The sequence below is a fragment of the Haliotis cracherodii genome, unplaced genomic scaffold (genome assembly GCF_022045235.1).
Source record: "Haliotis cracherodii isolate W230 unplaced genomic scaffold, xgHalCrac1.p SCAF_14, whole genome shotgun sequence".
Classification (NCBI taxonomy): domain Eukaryota; kingdom Metazoa; phylum Mollusca; class Gastropoda; order Lepetellida; family Haliotidae; genus Haliotis; species Haliotis cracherodii.
The window spans coordinates 11,960,453-11,985,599 of NW_027266269.1; the positions used below are offsets into that span (position 1 = coordinate 11,960,453).

General features: G+C 41.2%; 1 long non-coding RNA gene across 1 annotated transcript; it reads right to left on the minus strand.

Annotated features, from left to right (window-relative positions):
- Window positions 1-256: 256 nt before the first annotated feature.
- LOC139460557 (uncharacterized) lies at window positions 257-18,520 on the minus strand. Its single transcript, XR_011652806.1, has 4 exons — window positions 18,469-18,520; window positions 8,149-8,184; window positions 1,975-2,043; window positions 257-283 (listed from the first exon to the last, which is right to left on the minus strand). It is a non-coding gene; the product is annotated as an uncharacterized lncRNA (long non-coding RNA).
- Window positions 18,521-25,147: the final 6,627 nt, after the last annotated feature.

Here is a 25,147-nt window from a genome sequence, read left to right on the forward strand (position 1 = left end):
AAATGCCATGATCAAGCATATACTACCAGTGATTTCATGACAATGTCCTTTCTTAGTACGATCACTTCACCGACATAAAATCACTCGGAGAACCAAGGTTGTTCTACTTAGGCAGTTTTCTAAAGACAGGATTCTAGGTGATGATAAATAATGAAGGACATAAATATGTTCGCGCTACATCAGTCACAATCGACACATGATAAATCAAAATCTGCAAAAGACACATCTATACGAATTCTTTTACCTCCAGGATTGCGGGCCAATACAGCTGTTTTGCCTAGACCTGCAAGAACAAGTAATGTCTTTGTGCATGAAATGAAATATAGGTCATGTTCACACCACATCGGTCACAGGGCACAAATGATTAATTCAAATCTCCATAGGAGCAAATGTATTTACCTGCAATTACATTCGACACTGTTCCATCAGACACACCTTTAACTGTAACCGTTCAGAAATGTAGCCCCATGTATATTGTATGACCCTCTATTTATTGAATGACATTGTTTCAGGATCTGTTGTTAGGCAATTGAGGCATAAACATTCTCACCATGTAACCAGTGTCTTGGACCTTTGTTTCAATTCCACACACTGATCCGCAGCTCAAGCCTTTAGTGTCTACATTTCACAACTTTTGAAGTATCATCGAGCATGCCCTATACACGAATATTTCAAAGAACGTCATACGATTCCTGCTCAAAAGTTGCTTGATACAGGTTACTACAATCAGGGCCTTTTTGAAACTTTCAAAGGTTTTATGGTAGAACATGTGGAGAACATGTTGATGCGTCAGTGACAAATTAAATACAATGTAATTCCTTAGCTTCATGTGTACCATATGTTCCCGTTCTTTTTGGGTACACCATTAAGACGTACACGTACCTTTTCATGTGTTTCGGACAGATACTCACACGGGGACACCTGTTACCATCACTATGTCATTGTGGTTCATGAACACATGCTCATGATATAGTTGAAATCATACAATGAACTTTTAGCACAGATTTCTGATCATTTCCGAAAGAGTTATTTCGCTTTCATTTACGATTCCACAACCAAAAGTGAAACAACGTTTCTTGATTACAGGCCTTACAGAATCAGCATTTACTTGATGCATTGACTCAAGACACTGAAACAAAGATTGCTTCAAAAGAAACGGCCCCAACGGATTTTGTATGACAACCATAACATTTGTATGAAATCTCATGAGGCATATTGTGTAGAGCAACTGAGAAACCTATCAAATAATTGCTAAATTCTGGAACGTTAGAAGCATCCGTAAACATCAGGTGTGTGTAACAAATAAAAAAAAGTGTATGTTGTCTGTATTTTTTCACGATAGTTTTAAGATGTTAAATGAATTAGCTGTAATGATGACAGTTGAACTTATCCAGTTATTATCAAATTATTATAAGGCAATGTGTCTGTAATGGCTAACACCATATTGCTTGAAACTACAGCATGTTATTACCATTAGGCCCGATGTGCCCATGATATGTGAAGGATATTTTAGATAAATGGTCATTGGTAAATCTAGGGACTGAGCCAAATGTATGTACATATCCTTTTGGTCACACATTCGACAAGGCTGTTTCCAACGGGTTTTTGTATTAGGAACAACACTGTTGATATGGCATTGAACTCATATCCCATTAGATAGATATAGAGTAGAGATAAAGAATAGATACTACCTGTAAAACAGGTTCCATCATCTATTGAAATCAAATGCCATGATCAAGCATCTACTACAAGTGATTTCATGACAATGTCTTTTCTTGGTACGATCAATTCACCGACATAAAATCACCCGGGGAACCGAGGTTGTTCTACTTAGGCAGTTTTCTAAAGACACGATTCTAGGTGATGATAAATAATGATGTACGTAAATACGAGTCATGTTCGCGCTAGATCGGTCACAATCGACAAATGATAAATCAAAATCTGCAAAATATACATCTATACAAATGCATTTACCTTCATCATCACCTCCAATCACAGATACACCAGTTTCATATCCGGGTGGTAACAAACCTGCAACTGCATCTGCAAGAACAAATATTATCTTTGTGCATTAAATGAAATACAGGTCATGTTCACACCACATCGTTTACACTGGAAAACTAATCAATTAAAATCTACATATGTGCAAATGTATTTACCTGCAATTACATTCGACACTGTTCAATCAGACACACCTTTTACTGAAATCTCTCAGAAATGTCACAAGTATTTACACAACATGTTTGATTAACTGCAACTCAAATCAACTTTGGTTATTATTTACATCATTGATCACAGTCGGGATACTAGTAGACAACTGATTACAAACACCCCATTTCTAAAACCACAATAACTTTTTTGGATTTTTAAAAATTAAAACCTTTTTTTACTGTGCACGTGTTGAAGTATACAGTATGTCCAGTGGTTTCATAAGAAAAAAGACTGGTACGAAGGCAGTTGTTGGTTTCTGAAATGAACCGCGCTGTGGCTCGAGACTTCCCGGAAATTTTATGTGGAATATGTTATGTGGAAATGATACAGATATGTTCAGTAGATTTGTTGAAGAAATTTTCAAGTTCAGTGTTGACGGACTAACTGATGGACGGACCACGGACGACGACCATACAAAGGTCACATTGTCAAGGTGTCCTAAAAACTGAAAAGGCACAAAGGACACAGCCATATCTTGTAATGGTCAGATGAAAGAGGCCGATCGCAATTTCGTGGGATCATGTCATGTTGAAGTGAAGTCACTTGGTGCAGCAAGGACACCGATTTATTGCACGAGTAGTAAGTATCGCCGTTATGTGTCGTTGAATACCTATGATTCAATTTAACACACGGCAAAAGCTAATTTTAATGTTTGTCTTCAACACAATTCGATGCTTAATAATACTATTATGGGATGTTTTACATGATAAGTAGTCCCCTTACGTTTCTTATCTACGGACAAAACATCTGAGGATTTGAGTTTAAGATGTCCCATCCTATCATATCTAATTGTTATTAACATATGCATATTAAATATTTGCTCTACTCAAATTTAACAAAGTACATATGTTAATATAGCAAGGAAAGATACACACTTGACCATAGATACTGATACTTTGCCTCAGTTGTCTTGCTCACTGAATACCTGATCATGTATAAAGATTGTTCGTATTAGATTGTAGCTTCAGGAACATCTGCTATGTATTACAATATGTGTAACATGGCATAACCGAATACAGAAAAACACACAAAAATGAAAGTCCGACAACTGGTAATCTAGATCACATACTTTGTGTACCCCTCTGACAAGTGTAAATTGGCTCCCACGGCCGAAAGCTATGAACACACAATGCGATTTAGAAAGTGGTCAAAAGTAACAAATGTTATTTTTGGGTGAACACTTTCTTAGTAAAGTACCGATTTTCATACTTTTGGGGGGGTTGAGTCCCGTCCGGGATTCGAACCCACACTGCCAGAGTGGGGCACCTCGATTTATCGATTAGGTGCCTCACACTGGCAGTGTGGGTTCGAATCCCGGACAGGACTCAACCCAAAAAAGTACGAGAATCTGTTCGCTACTGAGAAAATGTTGATGACCTTGAAAGTCAGCAAATCATATGTCACAATAACACTTCAAAATATTTAAGTATAGTTAATAATACTAGTATTGAACTAATAACAACAACTGTATTCTTACAACCAACATTTTATGGATTTTTCAAAGTCACATCTTATTTCGTTGTGCATGTGTAACAGAAGACAATATTTTCAGTGGTTTCTGGGGAGAAGAGATTAGTAGGAAGGCAGGCGTGTGTCTGAAATTACCCGATAAGACTTGTAGAACATGTCATGTGGAAAAGTTACAGATATGAACAGTAGATTTAGAGAAGAAATGTTCAAGTTCTGTGTTGACGGATTGACTGATGGACCGACGACGACCATACAAAGGTCACAGTGTCAAGGTGTCCTAAAAACTGAAAAGGCACAAAGGACACAGCCATATCTTGTAATGGTCAGATGAAAGAGGCCGATCGCAATTTCGTGGGATCGTGTCATGTTGAAGTGAAGTCACTTGGTGCAGCAAGGACACCGATTTATTGCACGAGTAGTAAGTGTTAATATGTCCTACATTGAATCAGGTTAATTACAACCCTGACTTTGGACTGTGTATATCGCCTTTATGTGTCGTTGAATACCTATGGTTGAATGTAACACACGAACAAAGCTCATTTAAATGTTTGTCTTCAACAAAATTCGATGCTTTATAATACTATTATTTACATCTACACAAACGTATTTAGCTTAAGCCATTGTTGAACCGCCCGTCGTGCCAACAGTATGTACACAACGTGTTTGATTAACTGTTAGCCAAATCAACATTGGTTATCAGTTACATCATTGATCACAGTTGATATTTTGTCATATTTGAAGCTGATATATCAGCAGCATTAACATGTCATGTACAGAAAACAAGTATCTTTTATTGACGTTGCAGGTTTTCAATCCTCATCTAAGATTCGCTAACATAATCATTTACCATTTCATATATTAAAGCATTTTCATAAAATCTACATAAATACATCTAAATGAAAACTTTCATATACAATGATTTCTATGATGATTGCAATTTGTAAGTGATCCAAGGCTTATTCACTTGTTGGCAGTGTCGGGGAGGTCAAATTATTTACCCTCAAAGCCAACAAATCATATGTGAGAATTACACTTTAAAATATTTAAGTACAGGAAGTAATACTTAAACTGGATAGTCCGTAGTCCCCTGCTGTACCATTGAATGATTTGACTCAAGCAGCTCATGGCGGCTCAACTGGGGATCTTGAGCGGGAGGACTGTCCACCCCCATGGACTTGCTGTGTGGGAGTGACATCCATCTCCATGGGCTCATATGGTTGTAACAGAAGGCACCTCCATGTGCTGGAGTGCCTTGGTTCTTTGCAGTTTCTTTTTTTTCCTTTTTGTTAAGTGAGCTACGTCCACTGGTTGGTTGTCGAGTACTGTTTGTGGTTCTGTCTGAGATGAAGATGTTGAAATCAAAGGATCACTTTCGGAGTTTGTATTTGTTACATCAAGGATAACCTGGTCATCCACGAGATGTCAGTCTGGCAGGAAATAGAGACAGTAGAGAGTTTAGCAACTCTAGTTTGGGAAGAAATTGCTGCTGAGTATGTTTTTATAGAAGGAGTTTCAGCTGCAGATGGGACTAATTGTTTTGCTTCTTGGTAAGTGATATTATATGTATGTTATAATTTCAAGTCTGGGTCTGATTGTACGTCGCTTTTAAAATTTTCCAGGAATATCACGGCGGGGGTCACCAGAAATGAGCTTCACACATTGTACCCATGTCGGGAATCGAACCAGGGTCTTCGGCGTGACGAGCGAACGCTTTAACCACTAGGCTACCCGACCGCCCCTATATTTACAAGATTTGTGACTCAACTTCAAAAGAAGGACAAGATTTGGAAGCAGCCATATGCTCTCCATCACGGTTGGAACATTTCATATCATTCGTGCACTCTGAGCTGTCATGAGCACCACTGCAATGGCAGCACACGACATCCTTGCCACGACAGAATTTGGCTCCATGTCCAAACTTTTGACATTTGAAACATTGAAGCAGATGTGGAACATAAACCTCCACTCCGATGTTGAAGTAGCCAGCTTTTATTGAATTGGGGATTTTTGGCAGAGAGAAGGTGAAAAGGTATGTTTTGGTATCGACAATATTGACTTCATGTGTTTTCCTTGTGAAACGTTTAACATTGGTGACTCCTTGACTTTTTAGTTCAGTAGCAATCTCTTCCTCGCTCATGTCAGAAAGACAACGAGCTAGGTCTCTGACGATGCCTCTGCATGAGTTCAGTGTCTTGTGCACAGAAACAACAACATGAGTATTAACAAACTGCTGTAAACCCAGCAGATTGATAGATTGCTGCCTCCTTGCACATTCCACTAGGATGGAACCAGTCCGAAGGCGCGTTACATTTTTCATTCCTTAGCAGGCACTTTGAATGCCCTTGGAGATCGCAAACGGATTCATTTTCAATGGAAGGTCATCAGAAGACAATGTAACAATAAACCGAGGCCAAGTATCCTTTACTTCAGACGAGACTTCATCTGATGAAGTTAACTCTACATGTCGACGTTTGTTCGTCTTGCTAGAACAAGAAGAGGTTGTTTGAGGATAATATGGTTCAGCACCCCTGCTCCCCACCCGCCACCGAGCGTCATCAAAGACAATATCGCAGTGGAAGCAAGCCTGCAACACCAGGATACTGAGGTGTTATACTCTAGTAAATATCAACTTGAATAGCTATGAGATCCAAAAGAAGAAGTGTCAGGCTGGTTCTGCCTATAAACACTATTCCCAAGAAACACAGACCAGCCGATTGATAGGACCGGGCCCATCCTTACCCCTGTCTAGGCGAAGTAAGGGTCAAAGTGGTGTGTTTGGCAAGAGGAACACTGGGTCCTGGCTCTAGTGACCTCAACCACCAGAATTCCGTCCTCGGCCGACACAGGGGCGCAACCCAAGGCAAAACGGGTTGCCCAATTCGGTCGCCTTTTACGACCAGCAATGGGGAGCTGAGGACACATTCGACACAAACTATGATCAACATATTTGTGCCTTCTACTAATAGGATGTTCATATTGATTCACGTGTTAGCTTTAATTTAAGCTGTAAAAGGACAATGGCGTCTACAATTATCTCCCGCAGAAAAGTCGAGTGAATAAATAGGTTTCCTATCACGAGATAGTCACAGTTCGGTCAGAGGAGAGCTTTGCCTCATTCGTAGTATTCGGGATTAATCTAACGGACCCTTTGTTGCTTTTATTTCATGTTCACGAGGTCACGGTGATTATACTCTTTCATTTAGTCAAAGCAACATTGGGGTATCAATATGCATTTTAAAACAAGAAATTAGCTACTTGGTTTTGATCTGTGTTGAAGAGTACTCAGCTGACACGAAAACGTCAAATAGATCCACATCCATCAGGGTTTATGATGCAAAATTGGCTTTCCATGTCTTCTTTCCTCAGCGTTCAATGTTTGTTGAGTGAGCATAGTTTAGAAAATACAACCACTGTTTATTGCGGCGCAGGTAAAGTGCATCCGATGATGCGGCAGTGTCCCAGCGCCCGGCTTCATTTTTTGTAGTAATCCTTCCTCTAACTCTCTGCTATTGGACATGCTCGCCCTTTCCACGAACACCTGGTATCATCAGTGTTTTCTTAGTGATCCATTCATATAATTTGCACCACTATTTTGCCTTTTACAACCAAAAGAATCTCTGTCGGCAGATAATCAATACTGATCATTCTCCATGCTTGAGGGCTTATATACCGAACCGCAAAAGAAACGTCACCATGCACAGATATATGAGAAACCTTATTTGTCCAAACACTGTAAACATACTTTGAGACATATTCAAAAGATGAAACTTGGCAATACTGATCATCAAGGTTGAAATTAAAGTGTCAAATGTTCTTAAAGTGAAACACAACACTAGTCTCTGAGAAATGGCATCACAAGTCAGTATCTCGTATGTTCGCCATGTGCATTGATGACTGCTGCGCAACGTCGATACATGGAATGGATGAGGTGGTTGATGAAGGCCACAGGCACTTGAGCCCACGCTCTGAGGAATGCCTGACGCAGTTCAGCTGTAGTTGTCGGCCTTGGTCGGACGTCATTCAGCCGTCTATGAATCTCGTCCAACAGGTGCTCAATGGGATTTAAATCGGGACTGAGTGCAGGCCACTGCATGGTTCGGATGCCATTCTGCTGGAGGAAGTCTCTTGTTGCTCTCACAGTGTGGGTACGGGGGTTATCATGCAGAAACTCGTGGTTGCAGCGACGTGCGAAAGAGGGATTGCGTGTGGTCTCAAAAGTAGATCAAATTACCGAGCTGCTTTCTTGACATGACATGACAATGTCATTTCTTGATACGATCAATTCACCGATATAAAATCACTCGGGGAACCAAGATGTTCTACTTAGGCAGTTTCCTAAAGACAGGATTCTAGGTGATGATAAATAATAAAGGATGTAAATACGGGCCATGGTCGCGCTACATCTGTCACAATCGACAAATGATCAATCAAAATCTGCAAGCGATACATCTATACAAATGCATTTACCTCCATAATCAGCTCCGACCGCATTGCGTCCTTCATCTGCAAGAACAAATAATGTCTTTGTGCATTAAATGAAAAACAGGTCATGTTCACACAACATCGTTCACAGTGGACAACTGATAAATTCAAATCTACATATGTGCAAATGTATTGACCTGCAATTACATTCGACACTTTTCCACCAGGCACACCTTTTATTGTAATCTCTCAGAAATGTCACAAGTATTTACACAACATGTTTGATTAACCGTTACTCAAATCTACATTGGTTATTATTTACATTTTTGATCACACTCGGGATACGAGTAGTCAACTGATTACAAACACCCCATTTCTTAAACCACCATGACAACCTTTTTGGATTTTTCAAAATCCAAACCTTTTTTCACTGTACACGTGTAACAGTATACAATATGTCCAGTGGTTTCATAAGAGAAGAGACTGGTACGAAGGCAGTTGTTGTTTTCTGAAATGAGCCGTGCTGTGGCTCGAGACATGTTATGTGGAAATGATACAGATATGTTAAGTTGATTTGTTGAAGAAATTTTCAAGTTCAGCGTTGACGGACTAAGTGATGGACGGACCACGGACGACGACCCACATACAAAGGTCACAGTGTCAAGGTGTCTTAAAAACTGAAAAGGCACAAAGGACACAGCCATATCTTGTAATGGTCAGATGAAAGAGGCCGATCACAATTTCGTGGGGTCATGTTTTGCGGCAGTGAAGTCACTTGGTGCAGCAAGGATACCGATTTATTGGACGAGTAGTAAGAGTTAATATGTCCTACATTGAATCAGGTTATTTACCACCCTGACTTTGGACTGTGTATATCGCCTTATGTGTCGTTGAATACCTATGGTTCAATGTAACACACGAACAAAGCTCATTTAAATGTTTGTCTTCAACAAAATTCGATGCTTAATAATACTATTATTTACATCTACACAAACGTATTTAGTTTAAGCCATTGTTGAACCGCCCGTCGTGCCAACAGTATGTACACAGCGTGTTTGATTAACTGTCAGTCAAATCAACATTGGTTTTCAGTTACATCATTGATCACAGTTGATATTTTGTCATATTTGAAGCTGATATATCAGCAGCATTAACATGTCATGTACAAAAAACAAGTATCTTTTATTCACGTTGCAGGTATTCAATCCTCATCTAAGATTCGCTAAAATAATCATTTACCATTTCAAATATTAAAGCATTTTCATAAAATCCAAATAAATACATCTAAATGAAAATTTGCATATACATTGAAATGTTTTCTATGATGATTGCAATTTGTAAGTGATCCAAGGCTTATTCGCTCGTTGGCAGTGTCGGGGAGGTCAGGTGTTCCTGCTAAGGTGAATATCGTTTCAAAGCATCTCAAGTTATTGACGCTCAAAGTCAACAAATCATATGTGACAATAACTCTTTAAAATATTTAAGTACAGGAAATAATACTTAAACTTGATAGTCCGTAGTCCCCTACAATTCCATTGAATGAATTGACTTGAGCAGCTCATGGCGGCTCAACTGGGGATCTTGAGCGGGAGGAATGTCCACTCCCATGGACTTGCTGTGTGGGAGTGACATCCATCTCCAGGGGCTCCATTCGGCAATGAACCTCAACAGAGATTGAAACAGAAGGCACCTCCATGTGCCGGAGTGCCTTGGTTCTTCGCAGTTTCTTTTTTTTTCTTTTCTTTTTGTTAAGTGAGCTACGCCCACTGGTTTCAGCTGCAGCTGCAGATTGGACTAATTGTTTCGTTTCTTGGTAAGTGATATTATTTGTATGTTATCTTTTCAAATTTTTTACTCAAATTCAAAAGAAGGATATGATTTGGAAGCTCTCCGTCACAGTTGGAACACTTCATGCCATTTGTGCATTCTGAGCTATCATGAGCACCACTGCAACGGCAGCACACGAAATCCTTGCCACGACAGAATTTGGCTCCATGTCCAAACTTTTGACATTTGAAACATCGAAGCAGATGTGGAACATAAACCTCCACTCCGATGTTGAAGTAGCCAGCTTCTGTTGAATTGGGGATTTTTGGCAGAGAGAAGGTGAAAAGGTATGTTTTGGTATTGACAATATTGCCTTCGTGTGTTTTCCTTGTAAAACGTTTAACGTTGGTGACTCCTTGACTTTTCAGTTCAACAGGAGTCTCTTCCTCGCTCATGTCACAGAGACAACGAGCTAGGTCTCTGACGATGCCTCTGCTTGAGTTCAGTGTCTTGTGCATGGAAACAACAACATGAGTATTAACAAACTGCTGTAAACCGAGCAGATTGACAGATTGCTGCCTCCTTGCACATTCCACTAGAATGGAACCAGTCCGAAGGCACGTTACATTTTTCACTTCTCCGCAGGCACTTTGAATGTCCTTGGAGATCGCGAACGGAGTCACTTTTAATGGGAGGTCATCAGAAGAGGATATAACAATAAACCGAGGCCAAGTATCCTTTACTTCAGACGAGACTTCATCTGATGAAGTTAACTCTATATGTCGACGTTTGTTCGTCTTGCTAGAACAAGAAGAGTTTGTTTAAGACATAGTGGGATAATATGGTTCAGCAACTCTGCTCCCCACCCGCCACCGAGTGTCATCAAAGACAATATCGCAGTTGAAGCCAGCCTGCAACACCAGGATACTGAGGTGTTATACTCTAGTAAATATATACTTGAATAGCTATGAGATCCAAAAGAAGAAGTGTCATGCTGGTTCTGCCTATAAACACTATTCCCAAGAAACACAGAATTCAGAGGTCTCTATCACCAGATTGGCCCATGAGCCACCGCCTTCTGGCATGCGACTCTAGGCATGACCAGCCGATTTAAAGGACCGGGCCCATCCGACCCCAAGTCTAGGCGAAGTAAGGGTCAAAGTTGTGTGTTGGGCAAGAGGAACACTGGGTCCTGGCTCTAGTGACCTCAACCACCAGAATCCCGTCCTCGGCCGACACAGGGGCGCAACCCAAGGCAAAACGGGTTGCCCAATTCGGTCGCCTTTTACGACCAGCAATGGGGTGCTGAGGACACATTCGACACAAAAGGAACTACGATCAACATATTTGTGCCTTCTACTGATATGATGCTCATATTGATTCACGTGTTAGCTTTAATTTAAGCTCTAAAAGGACAATAGCTCCAACAATGATCTCCCACTGAGTGTCGAAGTCGAGTGAATAAATAGGTTTCCTATCACGAACCTGTCACAGTTCGGTCAGAGGAGAGCTTTGCCTTATTCGTAGTATTCGGGATTAATCTAACAGACCCTTTGTTGCTTTTATTTCATGTTCACGAGGTCACGGTGATTTTACTCTTTTACTTAGTCAAAGCAACATTGGGCTACCAATATGCATTTTAAAACAAGAATTTAGCTACTTGGTTTTGATCTGTGTTGAAGAGCACTCAGCTGACACAAATCGTCAAATAGATCCACATCCATCAGGGTTTATGATGCAAAATTGGCTTTCCATGTCTTCTTTCCTCAGCGTTCAATGTTTGTTGAGTGAGCATAGTTTAGAAAATACAACCACTGTTTATTGCGGCGCAGGTAAAGTGCATCCGATGATGCGGCAGTGTCCCAGCACCCGGCTTCATTCTTTGTAGTCATCCTTCCTCTAACTCTCTGCTATTGGACATGCTCGCCCTTTCCACGAACACCTGGTATCATCGGTTATTTTTAGTGATCCATCCATATAATTTGCACCACTATTTTGCCTTTTACGCCCAAATGAATCATTGTCGGCAGATAATCAATACTGATCATTCTCCATGCTTGAGTGTATATATATTGACCCGCAAAAGAAACGTCACCATGCATAGATATATGAGAAACCTTATTTGTCCAAACACTGTAAACATACTTTGAGACATATTCAAAAGATGAAACTTGGCAATACTGATCATCAAGGTTGAAATTTAAGTGTCAAATGTTCTTAAAATGAAACACAAAACTAGTCAGTATCTCGTGTATTCGCCATGTGCATTGATGACTGCCGTGCAACGTCGATACATGGAATGGATGAGACGGTTGATGAAGGCCATAGGCACATGAGCCCACACTCTGAGGAATGCCTGACGCAGTTCAGCTGTCATTCAGCCGTCTTTGAATCTCGGCTTGTGGTCTAAAAAGTTGTTCAAAGTACCGAGCTGCTTTGATACCATTGCCTCTCCCTGGACCGATGTTCTGGAAGACCACAGGGCCGACCCACTGTGCAAAACCAATTCCACCCCACACCATGATGCTCGGACCGCTCCCCGAGTCCCTCTCAACAACACAAACATCCGAATAACGTTCCTCACGGCGTCGCCAGACTCTCTCTCTCTCTCTCTCTCTCTCTCTCTCTCTCTCTCTCTCTCTCTCTCTCTCTCTCTCTCTCTCTCTCTCTCTCTCTCTCTCTCTCTCTCTCTCTCTCTCTGCCATCTGCTGTTGAGATACAGTTACGGCTCTCGTCTGAGAAGAGGAGTCTTCGCCACTGCTGGTGGCGCCAATGCTTATGCTGCGTTGCCCACTGAAGACGGTCCGGCGATGATGTGGTGTCAGAATGGGTCCTCGGTGTCGCCTGTGACAGTGGAGGTGTCTGTTCGTCAATCGTCGACGCACGGTGTCCGCACTAATGTGTCGCTTGTGTGTCCCCATGGTCTGTCGAGCAGTTTCCGCAGCAGTAACAAAGCGATCTTGAAGCTTCTGTCGCACAATCAGACGATTCCGACGTCGGGTGGTGACCCTTTGTCTTCCACTACGTTGTCGGTCATCTGTAGTGTTGGTGGTTTGGTACCGTTTCTGGAGCATGTATATGGTCCTTACGTGGACTTGAAATGCATTGGCTACTTGCCGGGCGGTTTTTCCAGCTTGCAATCGTCCAATGGCTTGGTGTCGCTGATTTCTTGTCAATCTTGGCATGTGGTAGCAATTCAATAACGAATGAATGTTATCCGATCTGGGTGGATTTTCATGGGGCAAGAATTGGGGGAACGCATGTGCATTTCAATGTGCATTTCAATTTGCACGTGCATCACGTGCATCGGGTTACCATGGACGTTGCCGTGATGCGCTTGGGCGATCGGTTTTATTGTCATCTGCTTTGTTTTTTTATCATCAAATTTCATTTTTCCGGACAAGGTAATGTTAAATTTAAGAAACTTTGACAAAAATTACCCAGATATTTAAATGACAACTTTCATGCAATGTTACTTGGGGTGACGTTTCTTTTGCGGTTCAGTATATTAACTTCGCCTGACTTGTGGCCTGTGCATTGTACACAGAACCACAGGACACCACCAGCTGTTTTCCTACCAACCCTATACAGTAGTTGGAGTGGTGTAAGTTTATGTTGTAAGCTACATAGCTTAGATTCTTTGCGATATACGAGTTCACTTTCCTTTGGAGCAGAAGTGATTCAATTATTTTTATATGAGTAGGTGGTCACTTTCAAAATGACAAAAGACATGTCTGCTTTTCTGTATCTACTTTTATCAACCACACCTTTCGAGGTTTCATTCTCAGAATAATATGTTTCAGTATCAGGACTTACCTACCATATACATGAACTTCAAAGAAGTAAGGTGAAATGGGTTTCAACGTCACGTTCAATATCATTGCACTTCAAATGTGACGTGGATGCACGCGTGTGTGTGTGTGTGACTGCTAGTGTTAGTCCGGACTAATGGCAGTTTCACAGTGCTATCCTCCTGAGAAACCATGTCGCAGTTTAACATGAATACCCCAATTAGACACAGTTTTCTGACTCCGAGCCGACAAGACCCGTGAAGATTCCGGGGTAGAATAGGTCTTCAGCAACCCATACTTGCCGTAAAAGGTGACTATGCTTGTCGTAAAAGGCGACAAACGGGATCGGGTGGTCAGGCTCGCTGACTTGGTTGATACAAGTCAATAAAACCCAATTGCGTGGGTCGATGCTCATGATATCAATCACTGTATTGTCTGGTCCAGACTCGATTATTTACAGACCGCCGTCATATAGCTGGAATATTGCTGAGTGCGGCGTTAAACAACAAACAAACAAACCAAAATCCGAGCCGACAAGTCCTCGCAAGGCAGGGTAACAGCAAGAACAACTGCTAAGGTCTTATGTATGACGCGACCGAGGATAGAACCACCGACCTTCCGATCTCAGGGCAGACGTTCTACCCAATAGACCACGGAGGCGCTCTTTTTATTGATTTGATAATAACTTGAGAAGTGCAAATATGTGATTCACGTCAATTACATGTCAAATTCGTTCTCAACTGGGTGTACGCCCTTTAAAAGTAATGCTTTATTAATGTGTGAGTGAGTTGGGTTTAACGTTGCTTTTAACACTATTCTCGTTATATCACGGCGTGTCAACTTGATGTGTGAGGTAAACTCGATGCATGTCTCAGGCGTTTACCTCTTTGGTGAAACCAACTAACACAGGTATGGCAAACAGGGTTTCAAACCCACAAGCATAGGTTTAAGTCGAAAGAATGGAACATGATTTAAGTTTAAGTAATTATAACATAGTATAAAGAAAAGATATAAGGTAAGAATGACAAAGGTAACGGCACTAACGTAATAGATACATTATATTGTATTATACAGTAATATATATATTAGTTTAAAGTCATTTAATAGTTGTACCGATATTTGTATATTAACAATTACTTTCAGAATTACAGGTACACGTATATCATTTCCTATTTGAACTAATGCATGCTTTTCTATCACCTTGTTTGGTCATTTTGAAACATATTATACTCATAAGGAGGAAGAAAGTTTAACAGCTTAGTCTATTATTAACTCTATAGTTAGTATCATTCTTATTTATATAAGGGTAGATAGGCAGGATTACCATATTATTGTGTGGCCTGATTCAATGAATGCTGATTGAATCATTCACGCTCTTGCCCTCTTTCTTAAATCAAATGTGCACTGCATAGTCACCCTTTGCACCAGCAAGACTGTTGTGACAATGGTGTAAGCGTGAATGTAAGTATGAATGTGCTTTTAGCCTAAGCTGTTTTCATGTGTTCCATGCTTTTGTAATGATAATATATATATTGATTTGTAGTTTCTGCAAAATTAATGTTGTGTTTTGTTTACACAGATTTTAGGTACGCTAGGTAGATATTGCTTGGCAGCGCTGTAACGTCTGCACCCTAATGTCATACACCGGATAAGAATTTCTTTGTATCACATCTATTGAATTTTACATGCAGATTGCATTAAGACGTCTGTGTCTGTATCATATTTATTTTATCTGTATGTACGGAATCAAGCAAGGAGTTGCCCTTGTAGTTAAAATTGTGTCATAATCTGTCTAATTTGTGTTATATGTGAGTGATGTAATGGCCATTTGTGAAGCCACATTTATATTGTATGACCCTCTATTTATTGAATGACATTGTTTCAGGATCTGTTGTTAGACACTTGAGGCATAAACATTCTCGTCCCGTAACCAGTGTCTTGGACCTTTGTTTGAATTCCACACACTGATCCGCAGTTCACGCCTTTAGTGTCTACATTTCACAACTTTTGAGGTATCATCGAGCATGCCCTATAGACGAATATTTCAAAGAACGTCATACGACTCCTGCTCAAAAGTTGCTTGATACGGGTTACAACATTCAGGACCTGAATGAAACTTTCAAAAAATTTATGGTAGATATATGGATAACATTTTGATGCATCAGTGACAAATTAAATACAATGTAATTCTTTAGCTTCATGTGTACAATATGTTCCCGTTCTTTTTGGGTACATCATTAAGACGTGCCTTTGCATGTGTTTTGGACGGATACGCACACGGGGACACCTGTTACCATCACTATTTCATTGTGGTTCATGAACACATGCTCATGATATAGTCGAAATCATACCAGGGACTTTTAACACAGAATTCTGATGATTTCCGAAAGTGTTTTTTCGCTTTCATCTACGATTCCACAACCAAAATTGAAACCACGTTTCTTGATTACAGGTCTTACGGAATCAGCATTTAGTTTATGTATAGTCTCAAGACACTGAAACAAAGATTGCTTCAAAAGAAACGACACTAACGGATTTTGTAAGACAACCATAGGATTTGTACGACATCTCATGAGGCATATTGTGTGGAGTAACTGAGAAACGTATTAAATGATGGAACGGTAGAAACATCCGTAAACATCAGGTGTATATAACAAACAAACAAAAGTATCTGTTATCTCTTTTTTTCATGATAGTTTTAAGATAATAAATGAATTAGCTGTAATGACGACAGTTGAATTAATCCAGTTTTATTATATACTCTTCCAAAAAAGAAACTTGACACTGACTTTCAAAATGTAATATAATGCGATTGTTTCAAAATAGGACACAGAAACCATAATTGTTTGACGATCGATGTACACAATGTTCAAAACGTTAATCGTGTCACCTAGACAGACACACGTACACGATACAGTTAATGTCACAGGGGTACAGCAAATGTCAGTTTCTGTTGTGCCCACCACGTGCATCAATCACCGCTTGACACCGACGACCCATAGATGCAATCAAGTTGTCAATAACACGCTGTTGGGTGTGCTGCCATTCATGCTGAAGTGCATCAAGAAGCGCCGGAAGTGTTTGGGGCGGTGGATTCCTTCTGCAAACGCGTCGATCCAACTCGTCCCACAGATGCTCAATCGGGGACAAATCTGGTGACCGGGCTGGCCAAGGTAATGTCTGGATGTTGTTGTGCTGTAAGAAGTCCTAACAAACACGTGCAATATGCTGTCGAGCGTTGTCCTGCTGGAACTGTCCGCCATGAACGTTGACGTGAGGAAGAACGTAAGGCTGTAGGATCAAGTGTCTGTAACGCACACCTGTCAATGCACCTGCCACATGCACGAGAGGCGTCCTACCACCGTGATGAATTCCGGCCCATACCATGACACTCCCGCCGCCAAATGGGACAACCTGCTGCACACAGTTGGGGGCGTAACGTTCACCCCGACGTCTGCAGACACGTGCGCGCCCATCAGCACGTGTGAGTAGGAAACGGGACTCGTCAGTAAACAGTACATTTCTCCACCTTGCACGTGCCCATCTCACCCTCTGTTGGCACCAAAGCAGACGGTCCGCCTATGACGTGGGGTCAATACATGACGTCGAACAAGTCTTCGTGCAAAAAGTCCAGCCTCCCTCAGTTTGTTGCGTACCGTTTGATCTGATATTCTGCGTACCCCAGGGATCTGTGTGGTTGTAGACGTGGCTGTGGTAGTGCGGTCTCGGAGGTGTCGCTGCCGGATGTATCGATCATGGGTTGTCACCCTTGGTCTTCCTGACCTTGGTCTGTCGTCTCTGTTGGTGTTGTTGTATCGGGTCCACAGTGCGGAGATTATCTGTCTGGATACGCCAAAGTGCCTGGCCACTTCTTGTTGAGTTGCTCCAGCTTGTAATCTCCCAATGGCGTTGTTCCGTTGAGCTGCATTCATACTCTTGGCATTCTGTCACCGCCTCTACAGCCGTTGATGTGGATTTTTATACCCATTCAGCAGGGGGGCCTGCATGCCTAAATGCAGGATCCTGTGCTGCACGTTTTTACAGGCAGTTGCGTTTGGATGAAGCTGTAAAATTGATCCCCAAACGCTACGTTTATGTGCTTTGCATGTGTTTTCGCGAATTATAGACACATCATCTTTCTGTTTGACTTATTTAGTTCTCATTTATAGAATTATTTTAGATATTTGGCAAAAAGTGGTTTTACATCTATGTCAAGTTTCTTTTTTTGAAGAGTATATATTGATTATTATAAGGCAATGTGTCTGTGATGACTAACACCATATTACTTGAAGCTACAGCTACACAAAAGCATATGTTATGACCATTAGGCCCGGTGTGCCAGTGACATGTGAAGGATATTTTAGATAAACGGTCATGGGTAAATCAAGGGATTGAGCCAAATGTATGTAGATATCCTTTTAGTCACATATGCGACAAGGGTGTTTCCAAAGGGTTTATGTACAACACTGTTGATGTGACACTGAACACAACCACGAAGTGAAAACCCAACAGAAAAGATACCACCTGTAATACAGGTTCCATTATGTATTGAAATCAAATGCCATGATCAAGCATCTGATACCAGTGATTTCATGACAATGTCCTTTCTTGATACGATCAATTCACCGACATAAAATCACTCGGGGAACAAAGGATGTTCTACTTAGGCAGTTTTCTGAAGACAGGATTCTAGGTGATGATAAATAATGTAGGACGTAAATACGGGCCATGTTCGCGCTACATCGGTCACAATCGACAAATGATAAATCAAAATCTGCAAAAGATACATCTATACGAATGCATTTACCTCCATGAACTATTTCGACCCCACTGCATCTTACAGGTCCACCTGCAAAAACAAATAATATCTTTGTGCATTAAATGAAATACAGGTCATGTTCACACAACATCGTTCACAGTGGACAACTGATAAATTCAAATCTACATATGTGCAAATGTATTGACCTGCAATTACATTCGACACTTTTCCATCAGGCACACCTTTTATTGTAATCTCTCAGAAATGTCACAAGTTTTTACACAACATGTTTGGTTAACCGTTACTCAAATCTACAGTGGTTATTATTTACATCTTTGATCACACTTGGGATACTAGTAGTCAACTGATTACAAACACCCCATTTCTTAAACCACCATGACATGTTATGTGGAAAAGTTACAGCTATGAACAGTAGATTTGGAGAAGAAATGTTCAAGTTGAGTGTTGACCGACTGAGTGATGGACTGACGACGACCATACAAAGGTCACATTGTCAAGGCGTCCTTATAACTAAAAAGACACAAATGACACAGCTATATCTTGTAATGGTCAGATGAAAGAGACTTATAGCAATTTCGTGGGATCACGTCACTTGGTGCAGCAAGGACACCAATTTATTGGTCGAGTAGTAAGAGTTAATATGTCCTACATTGAATCAGGTTATTTACCACCCTGACTTTGGACTGTGTATATCGCCTTTATGTGTCGTTGAATACCTATGGTTGAATGTAACACACGAACAAAGCTCATTTAAATGTTTGTCTTCAACAAAATTCGATGCTTTATAATACTATTATTTACATCTACACAAACGTATTTAGTTTAAGCCATTGTTGAACCGCCCGTCGTGCCAACAGTATGTACACAGCGTGTTTGATTAACTGTCAGTCAAATCAACATTGGTTTTCAGTTACATCATTGATCACAGTTGATATTTTGTCATATTTGAAGCTGATATATCAGCAGCATTAACATGTCATGTACAAAAAACAAGTATCTTTTATTCACGTTGCAGGTATTCAATCCTCATCTAAGATTCGCTAAAATAATTATTTACCATTTCAAATATTAAAGCATTTTCATAAAATCCAAATAAATACATCTAAACGAAAATTTTTCATATACATGTACATTGAAATGTTTTCTATGATGATTGCAATTTGTAAGTGATCCAAGGCTTATTCGCTTGTTGGCAGTGTCGGGGAGGTCAGGTGTTTCTGCTAAGGTGAATATCGTTTCAAAGCATCTCAAGTTATTGACGCTCAAAGTCAACAAATCATATGTGACAATAACTCTTTATAATATTTAAGTACAGGAAATAATACTTAAACTTGATAGTCCGTAGTCCCCTACAATTCCATTGAATGAATTGACTTGAGCAGCTCATGGCGTCTCAACTGGGGATCTTGAGCGGGAGGAATGTCCACTCCCATGGACTTGCTGTGTGGGAGTGACATCCATCACCAGGGGCTCAATTCGGCAATGAACCTTAACAGAGATTGAAACAGAAGGCACCTCCATGTGCTGGAGTGCCTTGGTTCTTCGCAGTTTCTTTTTTTTTCTTTTCTTTTTTGTTAAGTGAGCTACGCCCACTGGTTTCAGCTGCAGCTGCAGATTGGACTAATTGTTTCGTTTCTTGGTAAGTGATATTATTTGTATGTTATCTTTTCAAATTTTTTACTCAAATTCAAAAGAAGGATATGATTTGGAAGCTCTCCGTCACAGTTGGAACACTTCATGCCATTTGTGCATTCTGAGCTATCATGAGCACCACTGCAACGGCAGCACACGACATCCTTGCCACGACAGAATTTGGCTCCATGTCCAAACTTTTGACATTTGAAACATCGAAGCAGATGTGGAACATAAACCTCCACTCCGATGTTGAAGTAGCCAGCTTCTGTTGAATTGGGGATTTTTGGCAGAGAGAAGGTGAAAAGGTATGTTTTGGTATTGACAATATTGCCTTCATGTGTTTTCCTTGTAAAACGTTTAACGTTGGTGACTCCTTGACTTTTCAGTTCAACAGGAGTCTCTTCCTCGCTCATGTCACAGAGACAACGAGCTAGGTCTCTGACGATGCCTCTGCTTGAGTTCAGTGTCTTGTGCATGGAAACAACAACATGAGTATTAACAAACTGCTGTAAACCGAGCAGATTGACAGATTGCTGCCTCCTTGCACATTCCACTAGAATGGAACCAGTCCGAAGGCACGTTACATTTTTCACTTCTCCGCAGGCACTTTGAATGTCCTTGGAGATCGCGAACGGAGTCACTTTTAATGGAAGGTCATCAGAAGAGGATATAACAATAAACCGAGGCCAAGTATCCTTTACTTCAGACGAGACTTCATCTGATGAAGTTAACTCTATATGTCGACGTTTGTTCGTCTTGCTAGAACAAGAAGAGTTTGTTTAAGACATAGTGGGATAATATGGTTCAGCAACTCTGCTCCCCACCCGCCACCGAGTGTCATCAAAGACAATATCGCAGTTGAAGCCAGCCTGCAACACCAGGATACTGAGGTGTTATACTCTAGTAAATATATACTTGAATAGCTATGAGATCCAAAAGAAGAAGTGTCATGCTGGTTCTGCCTATAAACACTATTCCCAAGAAACACAGAATTCAGAGGTCTCTATCACCAGATTGGCCCATGAGCCACCGCCTTCTGGCATGCGACTCTAGGCATGACCAGCCGATTGAAAGGACCGGGCCCATCCGACCCCAAGTCTAGGCGAAGTAAGGGTCAAAGTTGTGTGTTGGGCAAGAGGAACACTGGGTCCTGGCTCTAGTGACCTCAACCACCAGAATCCCGTCCTCGGCCGACACAGGGGCGCAACCCAAGGCAAAACGGGTTGCCCAATTCGGTCGCCTTTTACGACCAGCAATGGGGTGCTGAGGACACATTCGACACAAAAGGAACTACGATCAACATATTTGTGCCTTCTACTGATATGATGCTCATATTGATTCACGTGTTAGCTTTAATTTAAGCTCTAAAAGGACAATAGCTCCAACAATGATCTCCCACTGAGTGTCGAAGTCGAGTGAATAAATAGGTTTCCTATCACGAAATAGTCACAGTTCGGTCAGAGGAGAGCTTTGCCTCATTCGTAGTATTCGGGATTAATCTAACAGACCCTTTGTTGCTTTTATTTCATGTTCACGAGGTCACGGTGATTTTACTCTTTTACTTAGTCAAAGCAACATTGGGCTACCAATATGCATTTTAAAACAAGAATTTAGCTACTTGGTTTTGATCTGTGTTGAAGAGCACTCAGCTGACACAAATCGTCAAATAGATCCACATCCATCAGGGTTTATGATGCAAAATTGGCTTTCCATGTCTTCTTTCCTCAGCGTTCAATGTTTGTTGAGTGAGCATATTTTAGAAAATACAACCACTGTTTATTGCGGCGCAGGTAAAGTGCATCCGATGATGCGGCAGTGTCCCAGCACCCGGCTTCATTCTTTGTAGTCATCCTTCCTCTAACTCTCTGCTATTGGACATGCTCGCCCTTTCCACGAACACCTGGTATCATCGGTTATTTTTAGTGATCCATCCATATAATTTGCACCACTATTTTGCCTTTTACGCCCAAATGAATCATTGTCGGCAGATAATCGATACTGATCATTCTCCATGCTTGAGTGTATATATATTGACCCGCAAAAGAAACGTCACCATGCATAGATATATGAGAAACCTTATTTGTCCAAACACTGTAAACATACTTTGAGACATATTCAAAAGATGAAACTTGGCAATACTGATCATCAAGGTTGAAATTTAAGTGTCAAATGTTCTTAAAATGAAACACAAAACTAGTCAGTATCTCGTGTATTCGCCATGTGCATTGATGACTGCCGTGCAACGTCGATACATGGAATGGATGAGACGGTTGATGAAGGCCATAGGCACATGAGCCCACACTCTGAGGAATGCCTGACGCAGTTCAGCTGTCATTCAGCCGTCTTTGAATCTCGGCTTGTGGTCTAAAAAGTTGTTCAAAGTACCGAGCTGCTTTGATACCATTGCCTCTCCCTGGACCGATGTTCTGGAAGACCACAGGGCCGACCCACTGTGCAAAACCAATTCCACCCCACACCATGATGCTCGGACCGCTCCCCGAGTCCCTCTCAACAACACAAACATCCGAATAACGTTCCTCACGGCGTCGCCAGACTCTCTCTCTCTCTCTCTCTCTCTCTCTCTCTCTCTCTCTCTCTCTCTCTCTCTCTCTCTCTCTCTCTCTCTCTCTCTCTCTCTCTGCCATCTGCTGTTGAGATACAGTAACGGCTCTCGTCTGAGAAGAGGAGTCTTCGCCACTGCTGGTGGCGCCAATGCTTATGCTGCGTTGCCCACTGAAGACGGTCCGGCGATGATGTGGTGTCAGAATGGGTCCTCGGTGTCGCCTGTGACAGTGGAGGTGTCTGTTCGTCAATCGTCGACGCACGGTGTCCGCACTAATGTGTCGCTTGTGTGTCCCCATGGTCTGTCGAGCAGTTTCCGCAGCAGTAACAAAGCGATCTTGAAGCTTCTGTCGCACAATCAGACGATTCCGACGTCGGGTGGTGACCCTTTGTCTTCCACTACGTTGTCGGTCATCTGTAGTGTTGGTGGTTTGGTACCGTTTCTGGAGCATGTATATGGTCCTTACGTGGACTTGAAATGCATTGGCTACTTGCCGGGCGGTTTTTCCAGCTTGCAATCGTCCAATGGCTTGGTGTCGCTGATTTCTTGTCAATCTTGGCATGTGGTAGCAATTCAATAACGAATGAATGTTATCCGATCTGGGTGGATTTTCATGGGGCAAGAATTGGGGGAACGCATGTGCATTTCAATGTGCATTTCAATTTGCACGTGCATCACGTGCATCGGGTTACCATGGACGTTGCCGTGATGCGCTTGGGCGATCGGTTTTATTGTCATCTGCTTTGTTTTTTTTATCATCAAATTTCATTTTTCCGGACAAGGTAATGTTAAATTTAAGAAACTTTGACAAAAATTACCCAGATATTTAAATGACAACTTTCATGCAATGTTACTTGGGGTGACGTTTCTTTTGCGGTTCAGTATATTAACTTCGCCTGACTTGTGGCCTGTGCATTGTACACAGAACCACAGGACACCACCAGCTGTTTTCCTACCAACCCTATACAGTAGTTGGAGTGGTGTAAGTTTATGTTGTAAGCTACATAGCTTAGATTCTTTGCGATATACGAGTTCACTTTCCTTTGGAGCAGAAGTGATTCAATTATTTTTATATGAGTAGGTGGTCACTTTCAAAATGACAAAAGACATGTCTGCTTTTCTGTATCTACTTTTATCAACCACACCTTTCGAGGTTTCATTCTCAGAATAATATGTTTCAGTATCAGGACTTACCTACCATATACATGAACTTCAAAGAAGTAAGGTGAAATGGGTTTCAACGTCACGTTCAATATCATTGCACTTCAAATGTGACGTGGATGCACGCGTGTGTGTGTGTGTGACTGCTAGTGTTAGTCCGGACTAATGGCAGTTTCACAGTGCTATCCTCCTGAGAAACCATGTCGCAGTTTAACATGAATACCCCAATTAGACACAGTTTTCTGACTCCGAGCCGACAAGACCCGTGAAGATTCCGGGGTAGAATAGGTCTTCAGCAACCCATACTTGCCGTAAAAGGTGACTATGCTTGTCGCAAAAGGCGACAAACGGGATCGGGTGGTCAGGCTCGCTGACTTGGTTGATACAAGTCAATAAAACCCAATTGCGTGGGTCGATGCTCATGATATCAATCACTGTATTGTCTGGTCCAGACTCGATTATTTACAGACCGCCGTCATATAGCTGGAATATTGCTGAGTGCGGCGTTAAACAACAAACAAACAAACCAAAATCCGAGCCGACAAGTCCTCGCAAGCAGGGTAACAGCAAGAACAACTGCTAAGGTCTTATGTATGACGCGACCGAGGATAGAACCACCGACCTTCCGATCTCAGGGCAGACGTTCTACCCAATAGACCACGGAGGCGCTCTTTTTATTGATTTGATAATAACTTGAGAAGTGCAAATATGTGATTCACGTCAATTACATGTCAAATTCGTTCTCAACTGGGTGTACGCCCTTTAAAAGTAATGCTTTATTAATGTGTGAGTGAGTTGGGTTTAACGTTGCTTTTAACACTATTCTCGTTATATCACGGCGTGTCAACTTGATGTGTGAGGTAAACTCGATGCATGTCTCAGGCGTTTACCTCTTTGGTGAAACCAACTAACACAGGTATGGCAAACAGGGTTTCAAACCCACAAGCATAGGTTTAAGTCGAAAGAATGGAACATGATTTAAGTTTAAGTAATTATAACATAGTATAAAGAAAAGATATAAGGTAAGAATGACAAAGGTACGGCACTAACGTAATAGATACATTATATTGTATTATACAGTAATATATATATTAGTTTAAAGTCATTTAATAGTTGTACCGATATTTGTATATTAACAATTACTTTCAGAATTACAGGTACACGTATATCATTTCCTATTTGAACTAATGCATGCTTTTCTATCACCTTGTTTGGTCATTTTGAAACATATTATACTCATAAGGAGGAAGAAAGTTTAACAGCTTAGTCTATTATTAACTCTATAGTTAGTATCATTCTTATTTATATAAGGGTAGATAGGCAGGATTACCATATTATTGTGTGGCC